The sequence below is a fragment of the Leucoraja erinacea genome, chromosome 26 (assembly GCF_028641065.1).
Source record: "Leucoraja erinacea ecotype New England chromosome 26, Leri_hhj_1, whole genome shotgun sequence".
Lineage (NCBI taxonomy): Eukaryota > Metazoa > Chordata > Chondrichthyes > Rajiformes > Rajidae > Leucoraja > Leucoraja erinaceus.
The window spans coordinates 15215914-15236220 of NC_073402.1; the positions used below are offsets into that span (position 1 = coordinate 15215914).

At 42.5% G+C, this 20307-nt stretch overlaps 1 protein-coding gene across 2 annotated transcripts in view; it reads right to left on the bottom strand.

Annotated features, from left to right (window-relative positions):
• The window catches only part of LOC129709682 (uncharacterized), a 50171-nt gene extending 39331 nt beyond the window's left edge, over window positions 1–10840 (bottom strand). Inside the window, exons 1-2 of one of the 2 annotated variants that reach the window (XM_055656199.1) lie at window positions 10559–10840; window positions 5560–5677 (exon numbers count right to left, since the gene is read on the bottom strand). The gene's annotated coding sequence lies outside the window, so the exon portion shown is untranslated. The remainder of the gene's footprint in view (window positions 1–5559; window positions 5678–10558) is intronic. The other variant, XM_055656198.1, reaches the window with a different exon arrangement.
• Window positions 10841–20307: the final 9467 nt, after the last annotated feature.

A 20307-nucleotide genomic window follows, 5' to 3' on the forward strand; every position in this document is an offset into this window, starting at 1 on the left:
AGAGCATGGAACAGGAAATACATTTATTTTTTGTTTACTCTAGAGATACAGCGTCTACCACGGAGTCCACACCGACCAAAGATCATCCGCGCACTAGTTCTATGTTATCCCGTTTTCTCATCCTCCACATTTACAGAAGGCAATTAACCTACAAAGTCGTAATGTGGTAAGAAACCAGAGCACCCAGAGGAAACCCACGCCGTCACAGGGAGAATACCTACAGCATCTGAGGTCCGGATCAAACCCTGGTCTCTGGCACTATGAGACAGCAACTTTATTACTGCACCACTGTGCAGCGGTAGATTTGATGGACTCTTTCAATATATAAACTTGTGCAGAGCATAGAATTATCACGTGTTTAAATGATGACCCTATACAAAACAGCATTTTGCTGAGATTCGAGAAACATAGGTTTAAAGTGAGGAAAGGATTTAATAGAAACCTGAGGGGCAACTTTTTTTTTTACACAAAGTGCGATAGGTATATGGAGAGAGCTGGAAAAAGGAGGTAGTTGAGACAAGCACTATCACAATGTTTAATGAACATTTAGTCATACATGGATAGGACAGGTTGAGAGGGATACGAGCCAAACACAGGCAGGTGGAACTAGTGCAGACGGGGCATGTTAGTCGGTTTGGGCAAGTTGGGCTGAAGGGTCTGTTTCCATGCTGTATGACTATGACTATCTAATGGCATTATGTTCATCTTGTGCTTTTACGGGACTTATTTCTTTCTAAAAAAATATATGATGATAAAACTAATGTGGAACGAGATCAGGAAAAACCTTTTCACCCAGGGAGTTGTGAATCTGTGGAATTCTCTGCCACAGAAGGCAGTGGAGGCCAATTCACTTGATGTTTTTAAGAGGGAGTTGGATATAGCTCTTGGAGCTAACGAAATTGAGATGTATGGGGAGAAAGCAGGAACAGAGTACTGATTTTGGATGATTAGCCATTAGCCATGATCATATTGAATGACAGTGCTGGCTCGAATGGCCAAATGGCCTACTCCTCCACATATTTTCTATGTTTCTAATGCTCACCAGCCCTGTATCTTATCCTTTTCCTTATGCAAACATTCACTACTGTTTCCCCATCTCATTCAACCCAACATTTTGAAATTGGGCACTGAAGCATTTGCAGTTCCGATCTCTAGAGGTGTTAATGCATTTGGTCAAATCAAATTAGCACCTTGGAAAATTAGCAGACAAATGCTTTTCAAATAATCTGTTCAGAGCTATCCATAACTACCCCTGCAGAACACAACTATCCCAACCCCCCCCCCCCCCCCCCCCCCTCCTTATTCTCACTAGCTTTACTCTCCACTCTGTCTTGATACAGGATCTTGACGTAAAACAGCAACATTTCCTATCCTGCACAAATGCTGCTCAACCCATTGAGTTCCTCTTGCTCCAGGGTCCAGCATCTGCAATATCTTGTGTCACCATAACTGTATGGTGTTTAGTTACAAATGGTTTTTAGTCATTCACTAACTGTTCTCTTTATGTTGGCTTTCCACAAGACTGCCCCTCAGTGCAAGAAGCTCCTGGGAGGCTGGTGGTGAGAAGGGAGCTCCCAGGCAAATCCTTCCTGTACCATCCAAGTCTTACTGTCGATGCACGCTGCCCTCAGGGAGAGGAGATGGTCAAGAGTCAAGAGTGTTTTATTGACATATGTCCCAGATGGAACAATGACATTCTTACTTGTTGCCGCACAACAGAATATGTATCCATAGTACACTGTAAACAATATGATAAACGAGAGAAAAAAAATAATAGTCTATTGTAGTTCAGAACTTATTTGAGGTTGTAGTGTTTAATAGCGTGATGCCCACCTCTTCACAGAGTGTGGATTTGCAAAGATGGTCTAGAGAAGGACGCCAGGGTCTTTGTCACAGTACATCCCGAACAGTTCAGGAATAGAGGACTCTCTGATTTACATGGACACATTCAGAGACAAACATCAAGTGCTGCTGGAATATCATCAACTCTTTGGTCAGCCTGAACCTTGTTGACCTCCCAGCACAGCGAGATGTCCTTCAGAGAATGTTGCCGACTGGCCCATTCCAGACTGCAGGAGTACGTGCTGAGAGAAGCTAGGTGCAGCCAACATCAAGGCTCTGTGGGGGAGGACCACTGTCTAGGATCCTTCTGCTCATGAACATTGAGGGGCAGAGTCCAGTGGGTCACTCCTCAAATATGGATAGGGATATCACCCCAGTGGCCACATGAATGACAAGGGTGTTTTCTTTGATGATAAGTATTAACTACTGAGTATGACACTATTAACTATATAGACACGTAGAATGTGCAAGGAGTTTTTGGACAGTTTTTGTTTTGTATATCTTTTGTATTCTGAGTACATTTTATTGTTTAAATTAAAAATGGTATTGCCTTGAGCAAGACATTCTTGAATGTAGAGACACTAAAAATGTATGAAGAGTTTTTGTTTTGCATATATCTTTTATTCTGAATAACGTTTAATCATGAAATTAAAAAAGAAGCTCTAGGGACGTGGACCCGGGAATGAGAGGCTTGGATTGAGAGCAGATTCTGGCAGGACAGGCCTCCAGCTAGGAGGAACATTCTGGTAAAGCCAGGAGATGGGTAGAATTCACATGGAAAGGTCACGTAATATGCATGGGTGACCTTGTAGGATGCTGACTGCATCTTTAAGCATTCCTTGTTTCTGAGTCCATTGGAGTTACAATTAGGGTCGCCAACTTTCCCACTCCCAAATAAGGGACAATAGGTCAAAATAAGGAACAAATTCCCGACTGCAATTCGTTGACCGACCAATCGGCCATGGCTGGGTGATGAGTTGGCCCGGGTGCTGGACTGCACACAAAGCCCAGTCGGCGGGCCAGCTGAGGAGTTTTGGTCCGCGCAACGTCTGGCACCCCATCCAACTCATGAACCGATGATCGTCCATGAGAAGGAGGGGTGGTGGTGTCGGCGGTAAGCGAAGATTGGACAGCTGGCCGGGCTGCCGACCGATGGGGCCATGGGCGAGGTGCTGTTGCTACACTCCATGGGCTGCTCTACGTCGGGACGGGTGAGGTGGGGCCGGACGTGCGCTCCGACCAGACAGTCCCCTTGACCCGTGTAGTAGCAGTCAAATACGGGACAAGGGCGGTACCAATTTAGCCCAATATACGGGATGTCCCGGCTAATACGAAACAGATGGCAACCCTAGATACATTGCTCCTGCAGAACCTTCCAAAATGACTTGCACATCTGACTTCCCTACACCAATCCCGCCCCCTCCACTGCACCCTCCCCCACTCCCACTAAAGCACTCATTTTCAGATGGCCCAATATCAGTCTGCCTGATTCCTAACCCCCCCCAACTGGTTACCGATCTCTGAATCTTACTTTGAAACTAAAAATTTGCTAGCTGCAAGCAGATGAAACCAAGGCCTTAAAATGACTATGACTGTGGAGCAACCTCAAAGAGCATGTGGATGATGGGGGTCTTACTGTTATTTTCCTGCATGTACTCAAAATAGGAATGATCCTTTCACCTGGGAATATAAATTCAGGATCCCTGGCTAAATAAATTAATATCTGGTTTCAGCTACAGCATCCGAAAAGTCTCACATAGATACAAAGAAAACAGCCACTGAGTTGGTAGAAAGTCGACATAGGAGAAATTTATGCAGGGAATTTTTGATAGTAGGTTCATGTAGCTAATGCTTCTGTATTCACGATGAATGCATAACATGTTGGAGGCAGGAGAATGGAGTAGTCATCAAGAGAGAGTCAAGAGTGTTTTATTGTCATATGTCCCAGAAAGAACAATGAAATTCTTACTTGTTGCAGCACAACACAATATGTAAACATAATACACCGCAAACAATATAATAAACGAGAGAGACAATTCATGATGAGGTATAGACTGTTGGAGAACGTTAAGTAATTGTAAAACATGCCGTGGAACTTTCTGTGGGGCAGAGTTCCAAAGGAGAGTTGTACGTATGTGGAATTCACGGAGAACATCAAGAAGAGTTCTGGAGTTGAGGGTGAACTCTGGACGGGGCACAAGTGGCAAAACTTCCCTGCAGTGAAGATCCTGCTGGAGAGGGAGAGGTGGATGTGAAAAGTGATGCTAGCGTCAAGTAAGTGGCTTTATTCATGAATGGGTTGAAAAGTGTAAAGGTTCGGGTTGAGATGGAGCAGTGCGAGGGTGGAAGGCCTGGGTCAGCCTAACCCCGTGGCAAGGGAGGAAGAGAGGTATTGGTTACAAGCCTCACCGGTTTGTAACAGGGCCTGATCTTGTCACCTTTCCAATGCTGAAGTCAATGAAGCTGACTATCAGAAATGAAATACAACACTGGAGATTGCATGTCTGCTGTGTGTAAAACATAGCACGGGGTTCTCGCTACCCCTGATGTCAAACCTGCAGCTATGACAGCTGTGGGGACAACAGTAATGGTAGAATGATGGAGGTCTATAAATTCATCCCTAGTCTTCCACACCAAGCACATTATATCGTAATACAAGCACATTCCATTCTGCTTCCAAATTAATTTCATGGACGTCATTGGCATGAATTTTGAGCATTGTCTAAATGCCAACATTGGTCCAACCACTGACATTGGTCCAACCATGGTGATTCTATCACCAAGAGGGCACGACAAAGCTTCTACTTCCTCAGAAGACCAAGGAAATTGGTTACGTCTCCAATGACTCGCAGATATCTAAAGAAATTCTTGATTAGTGAAGGTATCAGGAGTTATGGGGAGAAGGCAGGAGAATGGTGTTGAGAAGGAAAGATAGATCAGCCAGATTGAATGGCAGAATAAGCAATGAGCCCAATGACCTAATTCAACTCCTATAAATTATGAACTTATGAACTGCATCTTGCAAAGCATCCAATAGGGATGCATCACAACTTGGTATTGCGACTGCTCTACTCAAGACACCAAAGCTTTGCAGAGAAATGCAGTGACAAGGAAGTGCAGATTCTGGTTAACAGAAAAAGATACAATGTACTGGAGTAACTCAGCCGGGCAGGCAGCAACTCTGGAGAACGTGGATAAGCGACGTTTTGGGTCGGGACCCATGTTCAGTCCAGCACTTTGTGTCACAAATTGCAGAGAGTTGTGGATGCAGCCCAATCCATCAGGCAAATCAATCCTTCCTCTCCCACCACTATTAACTTTGATGCCATCTACACATCACGCTGCCCCGGGAAAGCAACTAATCTAATCAGCAACCAACCACACTCCGGCATTCCCATTTCCCTCCTCTCCCAGCAGGCAGATGATTCAAATGCTTGAAACCATGTTTCACCAGGTTCAAGAACAGCTTCTTCCCCCTGTTGTCAGTCAATTGAATGATTGTCTCACTAGCTAAGGATATAGTGCTCAATCTACCCCACACAAAATCCAAATCAATGAAGTCACTGTCTGTTTAAACCATAAAACCAAGAAACATTTTAATCAACAGAAGGATTCTTTCAATAAATAAGTTGGAGTCAACTCCTTTTTTGTCCAAGCAATCTCGGACATCAAAGTTTTTCTGCCATGCAAAAAGTCAACTAGGTAGTTTTTACTTACCTCTGTGATCTTCTGAACTGTTATTACCTTAGAACTAACCTTAGGAATTCCAATGCAATTCGACCTCAGGATGACAAACCAACTATACACATCTTTATCCTCGCAACAAGGAAATACTCTGCAATGCATCACAAAGTACACAATCTTTCACAAATATTTTATATGCGCATGTCTGAGGCAAATACAACACCTCCAATCCGACAAAAAGTTGGTGGAGTCTCTTGAATTATTAACATTGGCTGGCTGCGTGGGCCTCTTCAAAATACACAGAGTAGTGCAGAACTGAAGTAACAAAGATAGACACAAAGTACTGGAGTAACTCAACGGGTCAGTCAGCATCTCTGGAGAAAATAGATGGGTGACTTGTCGGGTTGGAACCCTGCTTTAGGCTGACTGAAGAAAGGCCTCAACCCGAAACGCCACCCATCCTTTTTCACCAGAGATGCTGCCTGACCCACTGAGTTACTCCAGTACTTTGTGTCTAACTTTGATATAAACCAGCATTGGCAGGTCCTTGTTTCTACTGAAGTCACAAGGATGTCAGTCGCTCTGGAAAGGATGCACACATCTGTTGGGTCATTATTTTAACAGAGAGCTTGATGGTTACTTTTAGTGACAGAAAATTGTAATAGAACAGTCCCTTATAAAAATATAACATGTTCTGAAGCAGAATGAACAATGGCATGGAGATTCATGGTTACATTTAATAGAGCGTTATTCTCATGAATTTAATGTGCTGAAATACTAAGACATTAAATAGGGTAGCAGGCATATTTTATTGTTTGTCTGTCCTGTCTTGAATGTTAGCGCCAAGATTCTAGGCGCCTCCATCTTGAATGTTAGTGTAACAGATAGGACTCTAGGTGACAAACCAAAGAATATGATAGCTACGTAAAGGGGCTGTCCCACTGCGGCGACTTAATCTACGAGTTTAGAAGAGTTTGCCCTCGACTCAAACTCGCAGCATGGTCGACACGTGGTCCTATGAGGTCACTGGAACTCTCCTTCATGCTCGAGGGAAGTTCCAGCCTACTCGCGGCCTCAGCTAGGTCATGGACATTTTTTTAGCATGGGGTTGCTATGTAGTTACAGGCAGTCGAGGGCAGCCGTAGGCAATCTCCTTCGCTGACCGGGCAGTTTAATTGGCTCATTGGAATTTTCAGGATCAAGGAAAACTGACCGGTAGGTTAAATGCCCGCTAAACTTTATTATACTTCTTAAAAGTGTCTCCACACCTTCTCCCCCCTTCTCTCCTCCCGTCGCCCCATCATCTGCACTCTCTAAAGGACTTACCGTTACTGTGCAGCCGTCTTTTACCTTCCTCTTCATCGAGGGTGTGAATTTCAGACAGCGCTCCCCCACTTTCCCTTGCCCCCGCCTTTGCGATGTGTGTGTGTGTGTGTGTGTGTGTGTGTGTGAGTGTGTGAGTGTGTGTGTGTGTGTGTGTGTGTGTGTGTGAGTGTGTGTGTGTGTGTGTGTGTGTGTGTGTGTGTGTGTGTGTGTGTGTGTGTGTGTGTGTGAGAGTGTGTGTGTGTGTGTGTGTGAGCGTGTGTGTGAGCGTGTGTGTGAGCGTGTGTGTGTGTGTGTGTGTGAGCGTGTGTGTGTGTGTGTGTGAGTGTGTGTGTGAGTGTGTGTGAGAGTGTGTGTGAGCGTGTGTGTGAGCGTGTGTGTGTGCGTGTGTGTGAGCGTGTGTGTGAGCGTGTGTGTGTGTGTGTGTGTGCGGTCGGTCGATCCAGCTCGCGGTTTCATCGCTGACGGTCGATCCAGCTCGAGGTTTATAAGGCAAGTGCCCTCGAGCTTGAAGGTCGAAGACACTCTTCTGAACTCGCGGATTAGGTCGCCGCAGTGGGACAGCCCCTTTATTATGCCATCTGGAAGACTAACCTTGAGGCTAAAGACCTTTAGTTGAAATCTCGCCACTGCACAAAAAGATGTTTAAGAAATCCAAAATTTAAACAAAAATAACCAGGCTGTGGTGGAAATCCATCCGCTTGATTAATGTCCTAAGAGGATGGAATGTTTACCTCATCTCCAGAAGCACAGATATTTAACTTCCTTCTGAAATAATCCATCAATGTAATCAAAATAATATCACAAATTAATAATGTCACCATAGCCAGACTGTCCACTCAGCATTCATCTAGCCACTGCATTTAATAATGACAAACCTAATCTAGTTGCAAAGCCCTCCTCTAAAAGGTTTGAGAACATCTGTCCCAATAGTGCTATATAACCATGACAAAATTGCCCGGTTCTTCTCAATATTGAAATCAGATGTATTCTCATTGTATCTGTTCAAGTAAGGGCTAGGAGACCACCTATGACCCATTCTTTACTGATAAACCATTACCCCTCCATGTTGACTACTAAACAGCCAAACATACTGGAATTTCTGTGGGAAATGGACTTTAGAGTCTACATCCAAGAGTGACTCAGTAATATCAACAGTGACCAAAGTGGCTAAGATGACTCTGCTTGTGGCAGATAATGTTCAAATCAATATGGGGAAGGAATTCTTGCTGACCAAGGCCTCATTGTTCTGCGTGCTACAGAGACAGCTATTGGCAAGAGTAGTTCTTGAGGTCCACTCAAAATGTAACTGGAGCTGCCTTTTAAAGTGCTGGACACAAGAAGAAGTCAAAAGCATTGATGAGCAACATGCCATTCTGCATTAAATATGTTACTTTCTGTGCAAGGCAATGTAGTGGAGTATTCGCCACATATCCAGATGAGTGCAGCTTCAATAATACTCAAGGCCAACACTAACAAACTCAACACAACCTTTTTGATTGATCAATTTACCCTGACAGTGTGATGGGTCCTGACCCGAAACATTGTCAGTCCGCATTCTTCCACAGATGCTGCCGAACCAGCTGAGTTCCTCCAACAGATTGTTTTTTTGCCGAAGGATACACTGGACAACATCTACAAAGTTCACGGCACCGAATCACTCAGGTATTTTGACAGCACTTTTCAAATCCTTCGCCACTCAGGACCAGGGCAGAAGTTCTTGATGTATGGAAATTCCACCACCTCCAAACACTACACGATCCTCAGGTGGAACTGGACTAACATCATTTCAATGTAATTTGGCCAAAATACTGGAACTCCTTCCTCAGCAATGCTAAAGAATTATCTTCACCACAGGACTGCAATGGGTCAAGAAGGCAGTTTGCTACCATTTTCTCATAAGATGTTAACCCTGTGAATGGGATCTCTCTGCTCTTTGTGGCCGGTGGAGTAACACTTCAGTAAACTGTGTGTGCCTTTCAGTGTTTGAATGTGAATGTGCCTGCATGCATCAATGTTCATCAAGATGGTAGTAGGATTGATGGGGTCCCATCAAAGCTGCTCATTTTTTTGTCAAAAACGAAATCACCGATATATTTTTTTTCAAAACCTTGAAATATGGCATCTTTGCCTGGGCTGGCCTACTCTAGATTCCAACTCCTTCCAAATGGATTTGGAGTGCAGTTATGTTACAAGAGTGTTTATCAAATTTTGAGAACAAATAATGACATATCTGGGACTACCAATTTATCTTGAATGAGTTCATTGAACAGCTAATCCTCGAATAACCATTGAAGATGTCCGATCTCCCCTGATTTTTGATTTCTCAGCTATTCTCACCAATACATTTTAACACTATTGCAGAAAGAACAAAAGTACTTCAAAAACTACACAGCAGCACTGTGCAGCATTTGTAAAATGCAAGTCGTTTCCCATTTGTTATTGAGTACAGTGCAAATAAAGATATTGAACTTCTGGATGTGCTTTGGCCAATTTCTGGCTATACAAGTCTGTAAAACAGTTTTAAGAGAAGAACGGTGAAGGAAGGAAGCCCCGGCATTAATTCCTGTCTCATTTTCCATTTTTTAGACAATAATCTTCACTGTCTGCCACCCGTGTCTTTATAACGGGGCTTTGCAAATGGGAACCTTGTATTTGTTCAGTAATAACCAACAATGTGAACAATTTCTTTGAAATTAAATCTTAATTCTTACTTTCCACCTCTCCCCATGCCAGTGGCTTCCTGATAGAACCGCGTCCCATTTACATCCTTCACCTTCCCAAACACCTTCCAGTTAAACATGGATCAAGAGCTTAATGAAAGAAACCTGCTGTAATGATTGCTGCATTGCAATTGATGAAATCGTCAATATGTGCAGCTGCTAGTTAATACACTCCAGAACACTGTCGAGTAAATCTTTAACAATATTTCTGGAAAACTGGCTGGAAAAATTCTGGAGGAGTGATGAAAAAAAAACAGTTTTATGGTGAGCCAGCTTGACTAGAAAAACAAGGACTGTACAGATGTGTTAATCTACGATTAGAACTTGCTGACTGGCCGGATGGATTACATCGCTTTTGAACATAATTTATTGATGTTGCATTAAAAATGAGGACATAGACAGAGACCATTTCATCACTTCATTCTAGCAATGAAGCATGTTTGTTCTCGGCAAATAAATACAGCTTCAATGAAAGACCCAATGCCAACTTTGATATCAAGTCAGCATTGACTGAAGAAATTTAGATTGCGATTCATCTTTGAACATAGAGTACAGCATATACAGCAGTATTGAGACTAATGGCCAGAGCGACAGATCGACAAGAGATTTGAAGTACACTTCAGGAGAGAAGCGATTCTTTAAATACCATTCAATTCTGGACAACCTAGTTCCCTGCCATCCATTAGAAGAGAAGAACTGCCGACAGTAGTATTTTATTTGTTAATCTCGCTGATAAAATAAACAGTACAGAATAATTGCATATGGGAACCCCTCTTGCCAGATGCGCACAGATCACTGTTCACCAGAATATTTAGCAATAATAATCAAATATCCATGCCCCTATAATGAAGCAAGAAAGTCCGCAAGCTGTGAGAATGAAGTTCAGTTCCACAAGGCTGCAAATTCAAACAAAGCAATTCTTCCCCGAGCCAAAGTATAATTTGGTTTTAAATGTGCACAAAGTATAAAGAATTTCATTAATTTACCTTGCGTTCTTTAAATAAGTCAGTCGTTGGAGGTTTCAGTGCAAATCACAGCGAAAATGTTGAGAATGAGTTAAGCCTGCAACCTGTGGTGTCCTGTCGGTGTACGTTGTGGAGGCAGAGTGCTAGAGAATCGTTCAGGTAACTTTCCCCCTGCCTATTTGGTGTCAGACAAGCAAATCTAATTTTACAGAAGTACAGGAAGTTCTCATCTGCAGCTCAGAGCAATTAAGCCGCACCCTCTGATTGGTGTTCACCTTTCATTAGTGATGAGGATGGTTCATCTGCTGAAGTGTTAGGATAATAAATCCACACTTTGATTCACTGAACGTGGAAGCTGCACTTTCATGAAACTGGCAGGTAAAATATGACCACGCAGTATATAATTAACAAGAAAAAAAATAGCTTAACAGGCAATGTAGATACATCTCTGGTAAAACTCTCAATTTGCTGCTCACCACTGCATCACAGAGCTCACCAGGGACTCTATCTACACAGAAATTATTTCACCCATTTTGATTTCAAATGGCACTTCAAGCACTGGGAGTTGCCTGTGTTGCTGCATTCCCACGTGCAGTCACCATTGACTTCACTCCTGTCCATGTGGGTTCCCTGTAAACACCAACATCATTTTTTAGGACAGGAAAGGTTTATACTCCCAATGTGCAGGTTGTTGTGGATTTCCTCATGGTGAGTGCTATGTTTCCACTTAATTGTTTCAGCCTGAATGAGTCCACAGTGCCAGACCCTTCCAGTAGTTGGCAATGCCTTGGGAGGAAGATGCCCATAGCTAGTGGTTGTGGAGAGAGAAAGAGGGGGATGGAGTAAGGTCATAAGTGATAGGAGTAAAATTAGGCCACTCGGCCCATCAAGTCTACTCCGCCATTCAATCATGGCTGATCTATCTCTCCCTCCGAACCCCATTCTCCTGCCTTCACCCCATAACCTCTGGCACCTGTACTAATCTAGAATCTATCTATCTCTACCTTAAAAATATCCACTGACTTGGCATCTACAGCCTTCTGTGGCCATGAATTCCACATGTTTCACCACCCTCTGACTAAAGAAGTTGGTTGTACCATCTACAACCCTGGACCATCATACCATTATAGGGGTGGAAGATTGCAACCTTCACATGGCCTGCCCTGTTTCAACGAATGCAATTAACCAGGCGGGCACAATCAAATAAGATCAAATAGAACAAGTTGTCTCGCAACTTTAGGCTGTGCACGCCATACGCAAGAAGAAGATACCATTAAACAGCTCAACCACATCAGCTGAGCACACATTGCAAGTACCAGCATAATTAAAGATAATTAAAGAGAATGATATTGGTCTCCTGAAAATAAGATTTATTTTTGTCTGCATGGATTATGCTGGGGATGGATGTTGGGGGAGTCCAGAACCAGGTGTCACAGTTTAAGAATAAGGGGTAACCAATTTTGGACTGAGATGAAGAAAATCTTTTTCACCCAGAGAGTTGTGGAATTCTCTGCCACAGAAGGCAGTGGAGGCCAATTCACTGGATGTTTTCAAGAGAGAATTAGATTTAGCTCTTAGGGCTAACGGAATCAAGGGATCTGGGGAAAAAGCAGGAGCGGGGTACTGATTCTGGATGATCAGCCATGATCATATTGAATGGCGGTGCTGGCTCAAAGGGCCGAATGGCCTACTCCTGCACCTATTTTCTATGTCTCTATATTTCTATACAGCATAGAAACAGGTCCACTGAGGCTCTGCTGACCATCAACCACTCACTAATCCTACATTAATCCCAAGTTTTTATTCTCCCTAGATTGTCAACAACAGATAGTACCACTCATTTACACAAAGGCCATACACTTTTGACAAGCGACACGATAGATCAGCGGTAGAGTTGCTGCCATACAGCGGCAGAGGTCCAGGTTCCATCCTGACTACGGGTGCTGTCTACATAGTTAGTACGTTCTGCCCATGACCGCGTGGGTTTTCCATGGGCATTCTGGTTTCCTCCCACACTCCAAAGATGTACAGATTTGTTGGTTAAATGGCTTTGGTAAAGATTGTAGTGTAGGACAGAGCTAGTGCACGGGGACCGCTGGTTGCCACGGACTCAGTGGGCCGAAGGGCCTGTTTCCATGCTGTACCTCTAAACGAAACTGAACAAAACTAGTGTGGGAGAAAACCAGCGCACCAGAGGAAAACCACAAGATCACAAGGAGAATGTGCAAACTCCACACAGACAGCACCCGAGGTCAGGTTTGCACTCCAGATCTCTGGTTCTGCCAGCTGCACCACTGTACCCAGTATGTCCCTGCTCAGCCTTCACATCCTCATCTCCCAGCCAGGAAGGGCTATGAGACAATTATCCTCCTAAAGATCCTGCAAAAGGCAGTCATGGTGGCACAGTGGTAGAATCGCTGCCTTACAGCGAATGCAGCGGCGGACACCCGGGTTCGATCCCGACAATGGGTGCTGTCTGTACGGAGTTTGTATGTTCTCCCCGTGACCTGCGTGGGTTTTCTCCGAGATCTTCGGTTTCCTTCCACACTCCAAAGACCTACAGGTTTGTAGGTTAATTGGTGTGTGTAAAAAATGTCTCTCTTTTCTGTGGAATTCTCTGCCACAGAAGGCAGTGGAGGCCAATTCACTGGATGTATTCAAGAGAGAGTTAGATATAGTGCTTAAGGCTAACAGAATCGAGGGATATGGAGAAATAGCAGGAAAAGGGTACTGATTCTGGATGATCAGCCAAGATCATATTGAAATGCGGTGCTGGCTCAAAGGGCCGAATGGCCCACTCCTGGACCTACTTTCTATGTTACTATGTTTCTGTGCTCCCAACCTTCAGTGGGCACCATTTTTCTTCAAGTTGGGAAGTGGAAAACTTCCACTATTGCACCCTTCCAATCGCCTTCAACATATATCTCTCCACATCTCTTTACCTTTCACTCCTCTCCACCCTTTTGTCACCGTTTTATCCCTAGCCTTTGTGCACGCATCTGCCAATTAAACTATGCTCATTTATATCCACCTAGTATGATATATTTAAAATCAGCTCATTGGAGCTAAAGTGGTCAACAAAGCTTGGCGTAATGGGCAAATTATATTTGGTGTGAGCTAGAATGTGGGCAGTAGGTTTTTGAAAAGCTTGAGTTTATGAATGATGGAAAATGGGACACGATGGAATATGATTGTTACACAAGAATGTTGAAATACTCTGCTCTTGACATAACAAGAGCACGTGAAGTGCACGCATTTTTTTTCTAGAATGCATTAATTCATAGGATACAGCCATCATTGACGACGCCCACATTTATTGTTCTTCCCTTATTGCCTATGAATGAAGGTGCATCTGTTCAGACACCACTACATTAGAGACACAAATAGGCCTGACGAGGCAAGAATGGCAGATTTCATACTCTAGAAGGCGTTAGTGATAGACGATGGACACAAAATGCTGGAGTAACTCAGCGGGACAGGCATCATCTCTGGAGAGGAGAAATGGGTGATGTTTCGGGTTGAGACCCTTCTTCAGACCAGATGTATTAATACTACAATCTGGTAGTTTCATGGCCACTATTTCTTTGTTTTCTTTTAAATTATAGGTTTAATTATAGAAACTTAAATTCCCCTTATACCACATTAGGATTGAACACGTCTCTGAATCACTGATACCACCCTCTGGACAGTAGTAATAAATCACATGTGTAAAGTCAAGTGAAACTGTGAAGACGGAAGGAGGTGACTTTAGTGATGAACTAACCCATATCAAGCTGCCTCATATTACAACATGATTCCCCTGCCCTACAATACCTCAAACCTGATTCAAATCACCCTTTCCTTGACAATTCAAGAGCTGTTCAAAAATGCATTTGCCTCAGGTGACATATTAAGATTCATCTCCCAGTTTGTGTTTGCCTTTAGTAGATTGTGCGTGAGATATTTTGAGCTGTTTTCGGTAGGAGGCTGGACTCGTGCGTTTCCAGTCCCCTGAGAAGAATTTGTTGAAGGATGGAAAAATCCAAGGGCAACCCAACTGGCGCTGCTTCCATCGGCAATCGATCGATTGGCCACTAACTCAGACCAGTAAAATCCTGCGGACGGTCCCTACCCAAGACCCATCTGGGGGAAAGAACTGGTAAAGATGGGCTTCAAAACATTGATTAAAACATTACTGCAAGAAGTTTTTTTAAAGCTAGTACTGCACTTTTGTTTTACTGTATTTTAATGCTTTGAATTGAAGTATTAAATGCTTTGAATTATTTATTTCGCAATAGCGGAGTCAGGGGATATGGGGAGAAGGCAGGAACGGGGTACTGATTGGGGATGATCAGCCACGATCACACTGAATGGCGGTGCTGGCTCAAAGGGCTGAATGGCCTACTCCTGCAACTATTGTCCATTGTCTATTGTCTATTGTCTATAAATGTAATATTAATTTTATGGCCAGCCTATGTATTCAAGTCTGAATCTGAAGAAGACTCCCGACTTGAAACGTCACCTGTTCATGTTCTCCAGAAATGTTACCTGGCTCACTGAGTTACCCAACACTTTATTTCTTTTTATGTAGACCAGTACCTGCAATTCCTTGTATCCCTTTGTATTTTGTTCTATAGCTCTTTGGAATGCTGTTAAAAATTAGTTTCCACTAATATCAAGTTTTCTTCCTTCAGCATGTGGGTGCAATATTACTACAGTGATGTATAAACTTTGTCACAACACACTATGTATAGTTAAACATAGATATAAATTAAAATCTATTCTGTGAAAATGCTTGAATTGAGCAGTAAAATATTGTAGAAGCCACTCCAACCCCCTCCTGTTAGATATTCTTATAGGATTTAACATTACACTGCAATTCTTAAAATCAATGATCTTTGTAACTTCAGATGAACATTTGAAAGTTATCGTATTTCCATTTTAATTTTAGGGCAAGAAAACTGAAACCATTGCTTTTGCTTCCCGCCACAAAGACCTTTCTGTTGTCACCAGCTGAGTCTATCACCCTGGCCATTGTCTCAGTCTGAAGCTGACTTGGCATTCTGTATGACCCTGAATGAGCTTCTCCTTCCACATTTGAGAATCCACTGTGTTATACAATGGGAAAGGGGCTCACAGATAGACCATGAACCAAGGCGGCACGGTGGTGCAGTGGTAGTTCCTGACTTACAGCGCCAGAGACCCGGGTTTGATCCCGACTACAGGTGCTATCTGTACGGAGATTCTACGATTTCCCTGTGACCTGTATAGATTTTCTCCGAGATAGTCAGTTTCCTCCCACACTCCAAAGACGTACAGGTTTGTAGGTTAATTGGTATAAATGTAAAATTGACCCTAGTAAGTAGGATAGTGTTCGTGTGCAGGGATCGCTGGTCAGCACAGTCTCGGTGGGCCGAAAGGGCCTGTTTCCGCGCTGTATCTCTAAACTATATGAATGTCAATTATTTTACCCATCTCCATGAATCCCATTTGCCCACATTAGAACCATATCCTCTATGCCTTGATTTTTTAAGCATCCATCGAAATGCTTCTTAATTGTAGTAATTGTATCTGTTTCCCCTACCTTGTCTGGCAATGCATTCCCGATATCAACTACTCATGTAAAAATGTGTTCGCAGATCCCCTTCATAACTCTTTCTATCATGTTAAACTTAAGCTTTCTTGTTTTTTTGATATCTCTACCATGGAGAAGAGTTTTTGATTCTCTTATCCAAACCTCTCGGAATCTAATATATTTCTATGACCTTTCAACTTACTTTACTGCAGGAAAAACCAAATCCAGTCTATCCAAAATCTCCTCATAACTAAATTCAATAAACCCAGGTAACATACAGGTGCATCTCCTCTGCACTTTCTCCAGAACTGTTTTCGATCTCCAAGAGTTACATTCACCCACCCGGCTTCACCACAAACTAATCTGTGGCTGTAAGTCTCATCCATACTTTTCTTGCCAGAGATTTGAGTAGACAATTGTCTTCCTAGCCAATCTTGCAGCTCTCTTCCTTTACAGATTGGACATCTGACACTACGCTGATTTGGAATGCGTTCCTTCAACCCATCGTTCATACATTGGCTCCCCGACAAATAACATTTCAAACGTTCATCTTTGTTTGATCCACTCATTCATATATCCTCTCATCCCCTCCAACTCTATGTAGCCTTGTGCAACTCCCTGCATTCAGTTAATTTTGGCGCTTGATAAATTCCAAATTTGCATTGCTCTATTGGCAAACAAATGCTGATACACACAAACACATACATTTGAAGGATTAGTGGCCCAATCAGCCTCTTGATTCTAGTTTAGTTTACAGATACAGTGTGGAAGCAGGCCCTTCGGCCCATCGAGTCCACGCCGGCCAGCGATCACCCGTGCACTAGTTCTATCCTACACACTAGGGACAATTTACAGAAGCCGATTAACCTACAAACCTGCACGTCTTTGGAATGTGAGAGGATGCTTGAACACCCGGAGAAAGCACAGGGGGAAGGAACAAACTCTGTACAGATAGCACCTGTAGTCAGGATCGAATCTGGGTCTCTGGCGCTGTAAGGCAACAACTCCACCACTGCAACCACTGTGTCGCCCTATTATTTCCTCTACCGTCACAGGTTTTATTCCAATCTCAATTCCATGTTCCTGTATACCAGCGATACTCTTTGCTCATCTGTCTACGTCTACCTTAAGAATATGCAATGCCCCTGCTTCCTTTGAGGAAGACAGTTCCAAAGGCTCACATTCTCCTGAGAGAAGAAAAAATGTTGGTTCACCTCTGGCTTGAATATATAATCTTATCTTAATTAAAACCTGGTGATGTCTCTGCAAATCTCACTGACGTTTCAGGTCTCCCCCTCTTTAAAACCCAACTCTTTGACTAAGCTTCCTGTCACTGTTCTATTATCACAGGTGTAAAATGAAGAACCTCGGGAGGTTTTGATATGTTAAAGGCACTGTTCACATGCCAGTTGTGGGTCTTGTCCTGAAGAGGCAATTTATACATTTTTCATTCAAAAGAATCTGTAATGCGTGAACATACAATGAGTTGGTCACCATATGTGAATGCTGTGTGTGTATATTCAGTGCGTTTCTGTGCGTTCACCATCAGCATTGGTGGTGAGAGGAGCAAGATTTAATAGGAACCTGAGGGGCAATGTTTTTACTCAGAGGGTGTTGAGTGTATGGAACAAGCTGCCAGAGGAGGGAGTTGAAGCAGTTTGCATAACAGCATTTAAAAGAAAATTGAGCAGATATGTGGATAGAAAAGTTTAGAGGGATATGGGCCAAACTTGGGCAAAAGGGACTAGAGTGGGGCTTTTTGGTCAGCATGGACGAGTTGGGGAAAAAGGGCCTGTTTCCATAACTTTATGACTCAATTGGTAATTTCAAAATGAAGTGTTTAAATTTTTGTATTATACTAAAATCCATAATTGTTTTCTTCTGAATATTAGCTCATTTCCTTATCCCTATAATGATTCACTGCACCATAATGGTCTCAGGTTTCAATGTCTATTTCCCAATCCAGTAAACTCATTGAACTGTGCAAACTGAGAAAGTCTTTTGTTAAATCAAAGTCATGACATTGATCGCTTAATAAGGGGTTTTAAGAGCAACGCTTTTTTTTCTGAAATGACATAGTTCTAAGAAGGCAAATTTAGTTTAGTTTAGAGATACAGCGCAGTAACAGGCCCTTCGTCCCACCGAGTCTGCGCCGACCAGCGATCACCCGAACAGTAATACTATCTTCCATACTCTTGGGACAATTTACAATTTTACCAAGCCAATCAGCTTACAAACCTGTACGTCTTTGGAGTGTGTGAGGAAGCCAGAGCTCCCGGAGAAAACCCACGCAGGTCATGGAGAGAACATATAAAGTCCATAAAGACAGCACCCATAGCCAGCATCGAACATGGGTATCTGGCGCGGTAAGGCACAACTCTACCACTGCGCCACCAGGGTTTAAAAATTGAAAACAATACATTATAAAAGCAAAGAATATAAAGAATAAGTAAAATGTGATGATTCATATGTGACATTCTTTCAGTGTAAATATATAATGCTAATAATGACTGTGCATTTGATATTTCCATGTTATTTTCCATTGGGATGTCTAGTGTCTATAGCTGGCATAAAGCTGCAGGACTGGGTGTAAAGGTATTCCACATCCTTGGCCTGGGAATATCTGTGCTCCATCCCCAAGCATAGGTCAGCAGCAGAGTGGGGGGTCACTGACAAGAGGACGGGAAGGATAAAAGAGGTTTAATAGCACAGTGTCAAAGCAATAATCTTTCCCTCAATGTCAACAAAATGAAGGTGCTGGTTATCGACAAGAATCAAGGTGGAGTACACACTTCAGTCTGTGTCAGTGATATTGAAGTGGAGTTGGTTGCGTGCTTCAAGTTTCTAGGTGTAAATATCACTAATAATTTGTCCTGGACCAACCATACTGAATCCACGGCCAAGAAAGCACAGCAGCATTTCCTCGGAATGTGAAGGTATTTCACCAATGCCTCCAACATGTCTCCAATGACTAACCAATGTTTATAGGTGCACCAGAGAAAACATCTGATTTTGATGTTTCAAAGGTTTCTTTACCATTATTTTTTAGTTGCCCTTTCTAATTAGTCTACATGCCTCCTCCGAGTAGCCCAGGGAATTTTAACTTTCCGAGCATTCATTCAATTCTTCTTTGAAAACGATTGCTTTCCCAATCAAAACAACTCACTGTATAAATGTTTTTTCTCTCATATCTATAATGAGTCCAGAGCCATTGATCTACCAACAGGAATGACAGCATTGATGTTCATATTGTGAAAAGAGGGATAAAGGAACAGTTTCAGTTTGTTTAAACTCTGTTAAAAGGATGGAAGTGCATAAAGCTTCAGGGTCACACTAGGTTGGATTTATTTCAATAATTCTGAAATTCATCTCAAGGTTCCTTTTATTTTACAGAGTGTTGTGCCTTAAGCCCTGACGCTTTGTTGCAACAACCAGCAATCTTTATCCTGGCCACTGCTAGCATTGGATTACACATATTCAACAATGGAACATTTCAGCATGGGAAGAGTGTCTACACACATTAATCATCCGCAATCGCCAGAGGGACCTTCCTTTATAATTTTGCACAAAAGCGATTGAGATGAATTTATTCTTATACAAATATTCCAACCTCTTTGCTTGAATGGTGTAATATAATGCTTGTCTCAAGAATAAAATCAGATTTCTACTTCAGCTGGCAAAAATAACAAGGCAAAGGCAATTCGTGTCTATCTTTAATGGATTTAAGTACGTTGAGAAACTAGTTAAAATTTGGTGGAAAAATCATGGGTAACCCAAACGGGGCATTATAAATTGTGAAGGTAAATAGGGATGAGTCTCTTCGTCAATTGTACCAACAACCAAGGTCTGAAATGGCTAAAATTGGGAGAAAAAAAAGCCAGCTGAACATAAAGGAATCAGGAAAAAAATATTTTGTGCGTTTAATTCTGAGAACCTAGAATCTAGTGGACTCAAGGTTATTATTCAAAGGCAAATTAAATGTTTAAAATGGAGACAGTTGACTGCCTAAAAGTAAGAGATTGATGCATCATAGGGGGATATTGTAGAAAGGCTGAGGAATCAGGTTTAAAATTATAGTTTTGCAAAAGCTGGAAGCAGGACTAAATGATAATATTACATCCTTGATGCAAGATATTATTATTTCAGTTTTACCAGCCATAAATCTAGTTTATTGTTGTGATAAATCACACTGTTAAATTTACAGATTAAGAAGCAT